Source organism: Maylandia zebra, linkage group LG14 (assembly GCF_041146795.1).
Source record: "Maylandia zebra isolate NMK-2024a linkage group LG14, Mzebra_GT3a, whole genome shotgun sequence".
NCBI lineage: Eukaryota > Metazoa > Chordata > Actinopteri > Cichliformes > Cichlidae > Maylandia > Maylandia zebra.
Genome location: NC_135180.1, coordinates 13,540,043 through 13,553,209, shown reverse-complemented (window position 1 = coordinate 13,553,209; position 13,167 = coordinate 13,540,043).

Genomic DNA, 13,167 nt, shown 5'->3' with positions numbered 1-13,167 from the left:
TTTCAGCCCAATTCTACTTGTTCTGCATAATCCAGCATACAAAGTGTAATCAAATGGAAAAGTCTCTTTTTAAAACTTGTTTTATTAGTTTTAATCTTTTAAAAAATGTAATTATATGCAACATTCTCTGACTGGAAGAAATTTGTTTAACATTTAAACCTATTTTCTGCACATTCCACTGGAATGTGCAGAAAATAGGTTTAAATGTTAAACAAATGATTCCAGGAATGATTCCAGCACATAAAATTAAATATTTTTTTGTGTTTACACTCACTCTTTCAAATAGATGCAAGTAAAACACAGCAGAAAATAAATAAAATCAAAGACTAGCAGTACTGTTGCTCTATTTTCACCTGTAAAGCAGGAGCGGGGTAGGTGGAGGTTTGCCCTGGTGCAGGTGTGCCGCAGCGGTCAGTTGAAAAATCCACGAGTTTCTCTGTGAATTTCCCATTAGGTCGTAGCGCACTCGGTGCTTGTTTGGAAGTTTAGGGGTTTTTTGCTGTAAAAAGAAGTTTTCTTCCCACGCACAGCGGACACTAATGTTTTTGTCACTTTTTATGGAATCAAACTCAAAGTAAGGTCAGTACTTCCACGCTTTAAACGCTGCACGCTCATACTCTCTCCCGCACTCCATATATGATCCATGGTTGATCTGCACACAGCTGTTGTCACGAACGTCGCACTCGCTTACGTCACTGTCATGAGATATTCTCGCAAAAAAAATCACGGTTTTAGTAACGCAGTATCGCAGTGTTCCTACGGGAAAGTAACGGCAATCTAATTACCGTTTTTGCAATAGTAATCCCTAACTTTACTCGTTACTTGAAAAAAGTAATCGGATTACAGTAACGCGTTACTGCCCATCTCTGATCATGATGGCATGAAAATTCACCACTTTACCTTTATGAAGGACAGATTCACCTTTCTCCAACTGCAAGACAGTAAGTGCCACAAACTGATCCCAATGACACGATCATAAGAATTTATTGTGATGTTTTACTTCACTTAAAAGGCGTCTACAGTGTCAGCCAAAGCCACTTCAAACTCAGCAGTTAACCGCAATTTGAACTCTTGAAGACAACAAGTCAATAAATCTGCAAAGACATGTTCAGTGAAGGAAACTGGCAGCTGTACTTTTTGTCACCTTGACAGATGAATGACACGTCTCCTTGTTATCCCTCTGAACGTCTTTTACTTTTATCAGCTTCGTACCTCTATCTTATCCCCTGTACCTCTGTTGTCAATTGTCTTTATTTCCGTCTCTTGCACCGAGTCTCACTCGTATTCTACATCTAACTCTAATGAATTCTTCCTGGTACATTTAATTTTTTTTTATTCCCAGCTGCCCTCTTTTTATTCCTCTTGATATCTTCTTTGTGTTTTTGTCGTCACATCTGTTTGGTTAGTTGAGGACGTGGTACAGCGTCGTGTCTCAGGCCACTGGAGGACTTTTAGAAGTCAGCAAGAGAGAGTCTACGGCGGTCCCCTGGGTTCCTGTGTGCGCGCACACACACAAGCAAATTCACACAAATTCAATCACACACCAGTGTTAAGCTCTCAAATTCCCCTCAAAGAGTCTCACTCCCACAAGGCCACAGAGAGAAAAACAAAGAGATGGAATGTTTTCTCTATCCTCCCCTTTCCATCTCTTTCTCTCCTACTCTGGCTACAGTCTTCAGTCGTTCTCTGCAGTGCAGTACAAACATGCAGAGTGATCAAAGAGTCTGGGGGTGTCAGAATCGAGGGACAAAATGGACGTGTGTAGAAGACAAGATAAGAAAAGAAGTTGGGGGAACACAGCTGTCAATCAGACATTCAGTCAAACTCCGTGGAGTTTCTATCCCAGTGGCACACCTGCGGACTTCTGAGCTTACCTGCATGACCATCAGTGTATTAAAGTTGCTACAGTTGTTACCTTTGCTTTGTTTCAAGGTCCATGCTTTGTTCTTTGTTTGTAATTGAATTAAAAAAAAATCTTGAGATAATTAATTAATTAACCTTATTACCATGGTAAAGGGAATGAAGCCACTTTTCCCTGTGTCACTGAAGCACAGGTCTATTTGTGCGAAGATAATCTACTGTTAGTATGTGAATCTAGTTGTGTTTACCTTCAAGCCCAACCTTTCGTGAAGTCAAATGAAAAGTATCCATTCATCCATTTTCTTATCTGCTTTTCTAACTTGGGGTCACAAGGAGACTGGAGGTTATCTCAACTGTTTCAGTGTGAAGGATGGGGTACACCCTGGACAGGTTACCAGTAGCTCCCAGGGCTGACATAGAAGGGCAGATAACATCACATGCTCACACCCACAGCTACGGCCAATTTAGAATCACCATTTAATCTAACAAGCATGTCTTTAGGATGACTACAACTTTATACCCTCAGTAAAAAGTGTCTTTTTTTCCCCTATTTTTAAATATAGCTTAAATGCTGCTACTGGAGATTAATAACCTCAAGAAAATGTGTACGTGTAGGTTTGCTTAGGGGAAAAAATAATAATAATACGGCAATAGTTTTAGTCCCGATGGTTGCTGTGTGAACCGTGGAGTCACAGCGCCCTCTTCTGGATCCAGCTGAAAATAGATGGACACGGTTGAGACGTTCACTGCATTTGTGTATACTCAACTACAGGCAATGCAAAGATCTGGAAGAGTCATACTTATTTTTAACCAAAGACAATTTTATTTTGATCAGCCTTTAATAATTGGAGATAATTACAATAAGTCTGATAAAAATGTAGGGTTTTTTTGCAACATTTAAGACACAAAAATAATTCTAATAAAAATAAAATGTTAAATTAATACAAAAATGTATTTTTATCCCTATTGTTTTACACAACTAACTGTATTTCAATTAATAACCCTGGTCCTTTTTTCTCTGTCTCCCCCATCTTTTTAGGCTGCAGACAGGAAGGCTCTGTCAATTCAGTGGGAATAAGTAGACTGATAAAATCCCAGTGTCTCTGTAGTATGCACTGAGTTTATTAAAAATAGCATTTAAGGTAAAATAGCTTGGGTGTTTAGGGTTGGGTTTTATCTGTTTATTATAGTTTTAAAATGAATGGTTTAAAAGAGATTTACCAGTTATGTTCCAAAAAATTGATTCTGTTCATCTGGACGTAGTGTTTTCAGTGGGAAAAACACTCTACAAATTTTCACCTTTGCAAATAAATGTGACACAAACTAAAACATATAGATTGTATCATGGTTTAATTTACATTGCATACTTACACCTGTCCTGGGGATCAGGTGTTGGGTTACCTGAAGAAAGGTCAGACTTTTAGTGGAGATGAAACGCAGGCTGGGTTTGCTCATCCATCCAGAATTGTGTGATTCAAAACTAATAATAAATATACATGTAAGTGTCTTCTCTCTTTCTCTCTCTTTTTGAGCAGGTTCATACATTTCATTGCATTATAGGGTAATTTGAAAACGTTAACACTACATTAATCCCAGTTATCCATTAGTGAGCTACCCATGTGCAAAATCACTGGTAGGAGAATTAAAAATTGGAGTTTATGCCTCTGTAATGTTATTTACACATATCTAGGGAGGAATTTCACTGGAGCAGCTCAAGAAATACATTTATTATTGACAAATAAACACCCAAGGCTAAATATCTATGGGTTATGTTTTTCTTTTTCCAGATTCTGATTGTCAGTTTGCCTGCAAGGGTGAAAAGTTTCAGTGTGTTCTTTTGTCACAAGGGAAAGAAATAACTTTTGAACTTACAGCTACCTTACCTGTTTAGCAATTTTTAACTGGTTTCAAAGGTGAAAGTGAGAGTAAAGGAGCCTGTGTGTGTGTGCGTGCGTGCGTGCGTGTGTGTGTGTGTGTGTGTGTGTGTGTGTGTGTGTGTGTGTGTGTGTCATATGGTCGTGTGGTACTAACAAAACCTTGGAGAAAAAACTATGGTAGATGCAGTTTTGTTCTTGGGGAAAGTGTGCTGAGTGCAGCTGCAAGTATAGCTTTTGTCAAAAACAAATTCATTGTAAGTGTACAATATACTTTACTTGCCTGCTTTTGTGCCAGAACATTAACATGCATCGATTATAGTGCTTGTTTACTTGTATTATTTATTTCAGTCCTGTGAAAAAAAGTGGATGAATTTCATTTTTAAGACCTAAAAATATTTACTCTGCATACTTTACCAACATCTGAGACTGTTTAGTCTAGTACCTCCACAGATCCCTACCTTTGATGTACATAACGCCAGCAACAGCCAGGACAGTGGGGATGCACTCTTGTACAATATCGCTGCTGCCTAGCAACAAAAGGCCTCTCTTTATAGCAGCATTTCTTCTCACTGCAGACAGAAAGAGAGAGAAACAGAAAAGAAAAAACAATAATTTCTTTTACAATTCTGTTTGTTGCTTTAATAGCTTTAGTTTCAAAGGCTCTTTATTTTTTGTAGCTCTGTAAACAAATGTTTGCTACCAATCAATATTGTATGCAACATTTTTCATTCTTCTCTCAAGTATATGAACAGATACCCATGTACGTGTATTCTCGTAAAACCTGAAATACCGATTCAACTTCCTTACACAAGAAAAAGTGAACAAATAAATGTTCCAAAATGTACTTATTGTTTAAAAATAAAAATGGTTATTTGGGGGACATTCCTTCCAGCTATTTTGTGCAAAGCCAACTGAACCTTGTGCCATATTAATATGATAATAAAATATTAATACAAGGGAATACAAACTTTAATTCAACATAAATTCTAATGTATTTCTTCAGCTTCAACGCAAGCATGAAAATAAATAAATAAATAAGAAACAAAACTAGCTTTATTTGATTTTTCCTGCATTGTAAATGTGACTGCACATCCAAACGGAACAATATACAGCAGTCAGGGCTTCAACCAGTAATGCTAACTTACACCATGAGGCCAACTTCTTGAATTTGAGATGTGGTGAAATCCTAAGACTGGCTGAGGTAGTGCAGCATGGGGAAAACAATCACTCAGAATAAATCATAATCATTTCTGTTGTGAGGTCCAGTAGACTTGTTTGTTTATTTAGCCATAACAGCTCAATAACATCTGCCTATCATGGCCGATTTCCCAAAACTAGACAGTATAAAGCCAGTGTTAATGTAACTGTTTATGTTTACTAAGATCCCCAATAACTGCAGCAATGCAGCAGCTATTCTTCCTTCTTCCTGGCGTTGCAACTCTTTACATTTTAACAATGCATTATAAGACAGACACACATATACAGTGCAACTAAACATATACACAATACAAAACTGCTCCATATAACACAAATTAGGCCTCTTATCAGGATAAGCACTGATAATACAACATTTAAAAAACATAAGACTAATGTACTGTCATTACTACAGCACACACGCCCATTTTTCAAATTCATATTACCATTTTTAACACCGGTCAAAAGTCAGACCAAATAAATATTGTTTTAGAAGTTTCTTGTATTATCTGTATTGGTAAAGTCCATTCTTCCATAGCCCTGTACAAAACTGTTCTTTTGATTGAACTGGTTCTTGCTTTGGGTAATAAAAATATTTTTCCTGTAGTCTGTCTAGTACAGTATTCCTTTCTGTTGATACTTCAATTCAATATTTTATACAACGTGATGGTGCCTTTGTAACAATAATATTTCTAATAAATACAATTTAAAAAATAAGCAATCTATATTTAACAATTAACCAATTAAGATATTTATGCACAATATTTGTGTTATATCCAAAACAAAGGATCATTTGTACTGCTTTATTTTGTGCCATTTGCAATTTCATAATCTGCTCCATTGTACTATCAGACCATACTAATAATCAACATTAGACAATCAAAGACCTTACATGGCATTTAACTACTGAAATACTCTTATTTTAGCAACAAAATTATTAATGTGCTCTGTCCAGAACACTTTACTGTCTAAAGTTACACCCAGGATCCTGGTCTCACGGACTTGGTTAGCAGGTGCACCATTAATAGAAACCTGCAAAACTGGATTCTTACTAATAGAATGGTTAGAGCCAATTTCCATGCTACTAGTCTTAGATACATTCAAAATCTATTTATAATCCACTATCAATTTAACTATTAATTGGATCTATCTTTAACTATTTTTTAAATGCCATATATATATATATATATATATATATATATATATATATATATATATATATGTATATATATATATATATATATATATATATATATATATATATATATATATATATATATATATATATATATTAGGGGTGCAACGATACACAAAATTCACGGTTCGGTTCGGTTCGATACTTTGGTGTCACGGTTCGATATTTTTTCGATACAAAAAAATGTTCATGCCTTTTTAATTTGTCATTTATTAAAATTATAAATATATATTTTAACTCAAAAGTACAGTTTTTAAATTTAACCCTAACCCTTGTGCGTGTTTTTTATTTTGACAGCGAATGCGCACCTGCGGACCACTTATGTGCAGCCCTGGTTATTTAGCTCGTCATATTGCAGCCACAGAAATTATTTTGTCCATGAAACCATAAAGCTGCACTTTCTTTTTGCCTTATAGTCTGATTTGTCATAACTTCTCCGTTTTGTGGTAAGCTTTTCTTTGGCTGTCACTTCTTCACCCTGACCTGTCTTATTTGGCTCAGCAGAACTGAAATGCTTTTACACGCACTCACATAAGCTCAGCGATTCTCTGCACGATCAACCTCTCACATGTTTAAGCTTGCTGCGGGAGATTTCACTTGTCATGTTTGCATAGTAAGCTAACGATTAATAAGACGATGTCAGAGGAATTGGTGCACAAATTATCATCACTCACAGATCAGTGCTGTCGCTCTCTATACACAGTTCGCACGATTGCAAAGTGAAAGCAAAAAAACAAGCGCAAATTCAAACGCGATTTCAATATGTCACATATTGACAGTACCTCACCGATGCCAATGACATAATTACCCAGCTACATTTCTGAAAGAATGCAAAAGCATTGACATATATTTTTCCTTCCTACAATAGCCCGACGGGCAGGGAAGAGATAGATTTTGGTAGCCCGACTGAAAAAATCGCTAGCTCCGGGACGTCGGGCTAGCGATATTGCAAGCCCTGTATCTGATTGAGGAATCACTCATCTTTGGAAAAGAGAGTTTATTACAGAGAAATGTCTCTTTCCAAAATAAAAGCTATACTATCCGCTTCTTCTGGGCTATATTCTCAGCAGCATAAGGAGAATCATGTGCTAACAGCTGTCTAAATGACTCGGCTAAAGTTAGTAGCATGCTTGTTGTTTTTTGTCTGCTTCCACTTGTCTTTGCACTACGATGATGTCGGCGTAAATGTGCAGTCATATTCGTTGTGTTCCCACTAGTGCTTTCAGGTTAATCTCGTTGAAATTACCTTAACGCCACAACACGGCAAATCTCCGTTAACGAGCTACCGCCGATCGCCCCGTGCATGGGGCTAGACGGCCAACACATTAACGAGCTAACTGCGCTAACACACTAGTTCACACCAATGTAATTGAGCATTGCATGGCACATTCAACATACTGTTTTACTTTAGTCCATGACTCGCTTACCTTCAGGGTCATACGTCACATGAAAACCAAAATAATTCCAAACGCCAGATCTGAATGACGTTCAATTTGCCTGTTGCAAGGAGAGCTTAACTTCTGTCTCGCTAGCTTGCCCTGCGCTCTTCCTTCTGACTATGCTGTCTGTGTTGAGCGCTCAGTGGATCTGCGCTCGACAGTGCAGCCTAGGCGGAGTAGTCGAACACAGATTCACTGAGCGCTCAACACAGACAGCATCGTCAGAAGGAAAATTGATAAAATAAATTACAAATGTTGTATTGTTCGATACATATGCGTACCGAACCGAAAGCACTGTATCGAACGGTTCAATATCGATACGAATATCGTTGCACCCCTAATATATATATATATATATATATATATATATATATATATATATAGATATTCAATATCGATACGAATATCGTTGCACCCCTAATATATATATATATATATATATATATTAGGGGTGCAACGATATTCGTATCGATATTGAACCGTTCGATACAGTGCTTTCGGTTCGGTATATATATATATATATATATATATATATATATATATATATATATATATATATATATATGGTTAAATCACCTGCATACATAGACATAGTTGCCTTATTGAGGACAAATGGCATGTCATTTGAAAAAAATAGTACAAAAGAGTGGTCCAAGATAACTTTCTTGGGGTACTCCACAATCTACAACACTAATGTCTGAATATGGTCCATGTTTCCATACACATAGGGAGAGACAACCATTCGCACCTATGGACAATTTAGAGTTACCAATTAACCTATCCATGGCTCCATGGCTCCATGGCTTTGGACTGTGGGAGGAAACTAGAGTCCTGGAGAGAACCCACACAAACACATGGAGTACATGCAAACTCCACACAGAAAGACCCCGGCCTGATGGTGGAATAGAACTCAGGATCTTCTTGCTGTGATGCAACAGTGCTAACCACCGTATGCTAACCACCGTGCTGCCCATTAAGGACAACACCGTAACAAATCCATAACATTCTAATTTCTTCAATAGTATTTCATGATTGATTATATCAAAAGCAGCTGTAAAAGCCAGCACTACCGCTCCAACTGTGTTCTTCTCTTCTGTACACCTTAAACAATCATTACTCATTTGAGTTAAGGCAGTAGCTAAAGAATACCCTTTTCTATAAGCATCCTGATATTCACTAATTAAATATTCACACTGAAAAAAACATTTATCTGCTCATAATTCTTTCAGTAATCCTTAATAAAACGGGTAATAAACTTATTGGATGACTATTAGACCCACAAAAATGTCATTTACTATTTTCTCGCAGAGGAAAAAAAATACTTCTTACTGCAATTTTCCATGCTTGGCATTCTTTCAGTAAAACTTATCATACATTTATGATATGACAAATGGCCAGAGCAGTCGGATTAGCAGTACTTTAAGCAGTGTCATGTCAATCCAGTCAATACACAGAGGTTTGTTTTACATCTTTTTAACATATTGTCTGTTGTACTTATATTTACTAGGTTAAAGTTTCTCTTTCCTTTTAGGATTTTCTTTTTAATTAGATATAATACCCGCGTGTCTGTTCTAGGCATATTAATTTTTTTTAGATTATTTAACTTAATTAGAAAATATTCATTGAAATGATTTGCAATATCATTTGGCTTAGATAAAAACTGACCTCCTGTCTCTATATAGAAAGGCATATCTTTTATGTTTTTGACAATTAAATCCTTTAATATATTCCATATTCTTTTAATCATATTTTTCATCTTTAATCTTATTTTCATAAAATAATTTCCTTTTCTTTCTATTTAACCCAGTAAAAAAAATCCTTAATTTAATATATACCTGCCAATCTGATTCATAACCAGATTTGCTGGCTGTTAATTTTCTACCATATGCTCCTTCTCTGTCAAACCAGTACATTTTCTTATCGGTGCATGCTTTTCCACCACCTGCATAAATAATATAACACTTCAAACTTTGCCAACGGATTTTCAGGGTGTATTTCGGATAAAACTTCTGACCATCATATTTTCTTTAGCAATTTTCAAGATAGATTTTTTCACTACATATCTTTGGATCCTCACTATCATTACTCTACATCCAAATTTTGTTTTCTGATCCAATTCTGTGGGCAAATTCCACGAAATTCTACGTTTTGTCCCTAAACAACTCATTAAAGAGAGACACCATGAAGTCGTTGGTAGTCTAAACACACATAAATTGAATTTGCTGCTGTGGCTTTTCAAACTTTCAGCCTTTTCTCTCAACTCTTTATTCTCTTTCATGAGTAACTGTTTTGATTTCTCCAACGTATGTTCGCGATCCTTCATGTTTGAGAGAGTTTGTTCTACTTATAAGTTTCTTCTTGCATTCACTCAAATCCTCCTTCATAGAATTAAGCTGGGGCTGTAGTTTTGTCAGTTGCAGCATTTACTTCCTTTCTTATTATATAGCAGATTGATACTAACATTTCTCGCTGCTTCTCACATAAAGAAAATCTCACTTCATGTTTGTTCCTCTTAGTGCTACCTACACCATGAGTACAACTTGTGAACATTTGCACCACAGTATACTGAAAAAATGATACATAAATGATACACATTTTATGTGCAATGAGCACCAGTGGTGGATACATCAACAGGATTATTATGAATGTGTCACTGTTTCCTCCATGTTTGAACTGTTTTGATATCCAGAAGGCACAATGTATTCAAATAATCTACCCCCCCCCCCCCCCCCCCCCCCAAAAAAAAATTGTCCTTAAGTACAGTAGCAAAATATCTATACTTCTGATTAAGAGTTAATACAGTGGATAATACTCAGTGCTTAGGCTGCAAAATGCAAAGGATCTCTTAACATAACATCTTAACATCTCCTAATGTAGTTTAACAAGGACTTTGAAGAAGATCTGTGTGAGTTTTATACTACACCTTTATATGCATCGCCACTTTATTGTGCTTTGAAAGACTGCATTGACCCTGGAGATATGTTTCCGTAGGCAGTTTGACCCTGGTAGGTTTTTTCAAGGCAAATGGGTAAAGGGCCAGTCTTAAACAAGAAAACCTCTGTAAAATTCCAATATATATTTCCCAAGATTATGTTATCAGTGTACCAGCTCGGAGCTAGGCCCAGGAAGAGTCCTCAAAGGACAGTGCCTGGTGGCTGTGCCTTAGCATATAACTCAGCCCAAAAGAACCTCAACCCTTCTCTCCTTTGGCCCCACCAACTGCAGGGGGGTTCTGTGCCATGTGGATAGGGTAGTGATCTACTTCATCAGGGTGGCCTACAGTCTTCACTGGATCACTTTGCAAGCAAGTGTGAAGCAGCAACAATGAGAATCAGCATCTCTAAGAGTGAAGCTGAAACAGCTGAAAACATTGCGGCAAAATGTTGAGGAAAAGCACTGAGTTTTTTAAATGGATTAACAATGAGGTGGAGTTGTTGCTGCGATTAACACAAAAGTACAAAGTTGGCAAAGCGAGTGAGAGTTAAAGAACTTGAAGAAAAGCTATCTGAAGCATGTACAAACTGATATTAATCTTTAATAGGGCTGTCAAAATTGGGAGCAAACAAAACAACTGCTGTATAATGCCCTCCGCTATCTTAGTTTAATTGGTCACTTCACTGCATCACATGACTAAAATGTGTCATCGTTTTCAAAAAGTCTCAGTTTTCGCTGTCCACACTGTGACACGAAAGCAGCGTTTTCAAATGTATGCGTTTTCGAGTGTTTTCAAAATGCTGCGTTTTCCTTGAGCGAAAACACCGTCTCAGTGTGTATGAAAGGCCACACAGAGAAAAAGATGCGTTTTCAAACGAAAATGCATTAGTGTGGACGTAGCCTTACACTCAAAAAAAGAAAATTGGGTGGTTGTTACATTTACAAAAGTCTAACTTGTCATTTGAACAAAATAATTTCATGTTTCTATGGTGAATGCAATTAAATAATGTTGGATCTGCATGAAATTCAAAAACTTAATTTGTTCTTGTTCAGATGACATGATACAATCTAGGAAGAGCGGTTAGTTGCCTGCACTCACGAAATTCACAAGATCACACGAGATTTCAAATCACAGGAAAATCACTGGGGTTATAAGAGGCAGATAACCATAGCAAAATATATGCTGTTGCTATTTATTGTGGTTTAAACTGTCAAGGACAAAAACATAGAGACAATTCTGCATGAAGCATAGCTTTCATACTTTTTTATGTTTGGATTGAATAATCATCTTATTGCCCACCTTCTTTGAGTCAATCAGCCATCACTCTGCGTGGTTTAAATCTGTGCTTAGACTCTCATTAGTGAAACCTCATCCAAGTCACTCAGAGCTCCATTTAAGCCCCAATTGTCCCACCACCAATGTCCAGGCTCTTTGGTTCTGCCATGATGGGTCGTCAGACAAACAGACATTTCTATGTGTTTTAATGTGTTTTACCCCCAACATTCCAGACTTTTTCTTCAGCCTAATGCATCTCTTTAGCACCAGCAGCACCACCGCAGAGTAAACCATTAACTTACATTAATTCTGTTGAATTAATGTAAGTGATTGATTTACTGTCAGATGGTGCTGGAGTATGTACACAAGCTGCTCTTCAGATTATCTTCTGAAGCAACATCCAACATCCTGTAAACAATAAAGTCTGGAAATGGCCCGTAAGTATATGGCCTCAATTGAGGCTTTCTACAAAAGTGCTTTCTACAAGTCTCACTCACCCAATCACATATCTATGCCTAAGTACATTCTAACATTCACACACACACACACACACACACACACACACACACACACACACACACACACACACACACACACACACACAAGTAACTGGGGGAGTAACTGATGAAAAAGTAACTGATGAATTGAGTAATCTGGCAAAAAAAGATAACATGTCTGTGTGGTGTTTGGTTACAGTATGACAGTTTCATAAATGGATTGGATAGCAGCAGACTCCTACCCATGGACATAACTTTTAGTTGACTGTGCTTATACTCTATATATAACTCCCTATTGCTTTGATAAAGATGTTTTTAAGTGCTTTTCTGTTGTAGTCAGCAGGGTTGTTATTATAAACACAGAGTGGCAACCAATCTGCTCTCTTCCTTCCAACCTTTTTCCACTCCTAATGGAACAATGTCCATAACCCACCCCCCCATTATTACCCCCAGGGTTCTTACGCGCTTCTTGTCTAGGCACCCGCTACCCTCCATCTCAGTCTTTGTTTCCCCAAATTTTCTTCTCTTTCCTAAATGCTGACATTATCGATTTCTTCGGAAAGTTGATATTATCTCTGCTGTGAGGAATAAACTGGCTCCTATTTGCATCCATCTCACAGCCATGTCTTCCTCCAGTCCATCTCCCTCGTTTTATCAAACATATGCCGCACTTGATGCTGGCCTCTCCAGTTTGTATCCATAGCAGCAGATGACATAGCAGGTGAAAAGATGAGTGAATGTGGCCAGGGGGTGTTTGCCTCTTTTATTTCCCAGCATCGTCTCCAGCCTACCACAAAGGTAAGGCTGGATGGAGAAATGGATTAAAGGATGGTCGATTTTTGTTTTATTAATTCATTTATTTTTTGTTTCTCTACGTGACCGCTTCTTTTTTTTG